Source organism: Enhydra lutris, unplaced genomic scaffold (assembly GCF_002288905.1).
Source record: "Enhydra lutris kenyoni isolate GAN:26980312 unplaced genomic scaffold, ASM228890v2 scaffoldscaffold2, whole genome shotgun sequence".
NCBI classification, from domain to species: Eukaryota; Metazoa; Chordata; class Mammalia; order Carnivora; family Mustelidae; genus Enhydra; species Enhydra lutris.
This window is the reverse complement of record NW_019154086.1, coordinates 71,566,131-71,568,891: the sequence shown is the minus strand read 5'-3', so window position 1 is coordinate 71,568,891 and position 2,761 is coordinate 71,566,131. Positions and strand designations below refer to the sequence as shown.

The 2,761-nt window shown below is 47.1% G+C and overlaps 1 pseudogene; it reads right to left on the bottom strand.

Annotated features, from left to right (window-relative positions):
- Positions 1 to 427: 427 nt before the first annotated feature.
- LOC111146647 lies at positions 428 to 2,147 on the bottom strand (annotated as a pseudogene).
- Positions 2,148 to 2,761: the final 614 nt, after the last annotated feature.

Sequence of the window (2,761 nt, the reverse complement as noted above, 5' to 3'; positions counted from 1 at the left end):
ATCTTCACTTCTCACCCCAGGACCAGCAAGCCCCAATCCAAGCTACTCCAGTAGTCCTGAGATGGTGATGCAGGACTGCAGAAATCACACTACCTTGGATCATATCTCTCCAGATAAACTGTATTCTTTCTTAGAGTCATAAGATATTGGCATAGCTTGATCAGAACACTCCTGAGCAACACCATGCATGTTTCTAGTGGCCTTGGACACACTGCTTCTAATTAGGTTATAGTCCATGGAACCTGGGGCAAAAATGGAGATCTACTGGGACCCTTAGGCAACACAGTCTCAGCCACATACTGGCTTCCAAAGGCAGACACCATGAAATTCTCAGGCAGTGTGTACAACCCTCATGGGCTATTCCAGCATTTAACCTCAACCCCCCGAGTCAGCCCCATGGGGATGGAGGATCAGGCAACTTTCTACCTCAAGGCCGTGGCTCAGGTAGGGAAAATGAGCTGGGAGGAGGACTGCAGTCTGTGAACAGGGGCAGGTGGGTGTCTTTGCTGTGTGAAGAGCTCCAACAGGACAAATCCATGGTGTGACTGATTGGGCCCAGCCACTTACCGTAACTCTCTGAGTGGATCCAGGCCAGTGGGTGGCTGCCTTCCACCAAGCTGGCACTAGTTAGAGATGCAGGCAAGCCTGGTCCTGCTGGCCAAGGGGATGTAACCTATACCTTGCAGGAAGTATTTGAAGGCCTCAGTCAGCTTTCCTGGCTGGGTGACCCAGGGAAGCCCCTTAGAATTTGCCACCTAGAAAGGTTGTGGTTGTTGGATCTGGTTTGGAGTTGCACTCCACCACCCATCCTTAGCTGGCACCAACCACCAGCATCACCAGGCAGAGTGTGTTGGCATTGGGCACTGCTCCAGGCAGGTTAATGTCCAGGTCTCTGTAGTTGTACGTGTTCCAGAAGAGCTGTGAGTTGGCATGGCTCACTACGTTCCAATCTGCTGCCAGTAACTCTGAACCTGCTCTGTGTTCTTCATGAGCTCCTCCTGGAGGAAGAGGTGGGATAGCACTGTGTCAGTTAAAGTGCAGGTCGACTGCAATTGGACTACTGGGTATTTACCCGAAAGATACAGATGTAGTGAAAAGAAGGGCCATCTGTACCCCAATGTTCATAGCAGCAATGGCCACAGTCGCCAAACTGTGGAAAGAACCAAGATGCCCTTCAACTGATGAATGGGTAAAGAAGAATGGTCCATATATACAATGGAGTATTATGCCTCCATCAGAAAGGATGAATACCCAACTTTTGTATCAACATGGGTGGGACTGGAAGAGATTATGCTGAGTGAAATAGGTCAAGCAGAGAAAGTCAATTATCATATGGTTCCACTTACTTGTGGAGTTAAGGAATAACACGGAGGACATTGGGAGATGAACAGAAGTGAGTTGGGGTAAATTGGAGAGGGAGACAAACTATGAGAGACTGTGGACTCTTAGAAAACAAACTGAGGGTTTTGGAGGGGCGGAGGTTGTGTGGTTGGGTGAGCCTGGTGGTGGACATTAAGAAGGGCACATATTACATGGGGCACTGGGTGTGGTGCATAAACAATGAATGCTGGAACACTGAAAAGAAATAAAATAAAATAAAATGGAAAAAAATAAAAAGTGCAGGTCAGGCCAGAGAGCTTGGTGGACATGCAATCAATCTAGTCCTTGCTGTTAGGATCAGGGTTCATCAGTACCAGCTCCTCCACCAGGCTGGGGAAGATGAATGCAAACTTGGCCAGCACATAGGCTCTGGATCCCACTTGGAACCTAATCGTGTACTTGAACCCAAAATGCTGTGCCTAGGGAGCATGGCAGTCAGCTTCTCCATGGAAGAGAACTGGTACCCCTGGGGAAAGAGTGAGCCCCCATCTGCTGACCAGGGTCATCCATGTGGCACACCACAGAGTGCTGGGTGATTTCCTGCATGTCCTCAAAGTTGAACAAAGTGCTGGGTCATAGCTTGTGATTGAGGCCCATGTCCTGGGTGGTGAGGATGGTAGGGTGGTTTCCCTTGGGGGATACCCAGATCACCACGTGTGGAGGTGATAAGGCTTCCCAATATTATGTTCCCCATCCCAGCACTCCACCAGAAGGCACTCTGCCTCTACCAGGAAGGGCAAAGGAAGGCCTGAGTCACCAGGTTCCATAGGGAGGGGTCAGTGCGAGGGGGAGGTGATGGCTCTGTGTTCCTAGCAGTCTTTTAAGCAAAAAGATATAAGTGATTTTTCCCAGACCACAGAATATTAGTCTAGTTTTGTCAAAACTCTTAACTCCTCTGCTCTGCTGCCTCTCAGAACAGCTGATACTGAAGAGCTAATACCCTACATGGGTCACTAACTTGTGTCACATGTTTATAGTTAATAAAAGTGATATTCCAAAGAAAACTTGGATGTCTCAAGAGTAAACAAGTAATGGTCTTCCATCTTTTTGTGTCTTCTTCAATTTCTTTCATGAGTATTCTGTAATTCCTCGAGTACAGATCCTTTACCTCTTTGGTTAGGTTTATTCCCAGGTATCTTATGGTTCTTGGTGCTATAGTAAATGGAATTGATTCTCTAATTTCCCTTTCTGTATTTTCATTGCTAGTGTATAAGAAAGCCACTGATTTCTGTACATTGACTTTGTATCCTGCCACGTTGCTGAATTGTTGTATGAGTTCTAGTAGTTTGGGGGTGGAGTCTTTTGGGTTTTCCATATAAAGAATCATGTCATCTGCGAAGAGAGAGAGTTTGACTTCTTCATTGCCAATTTGGATACCTTT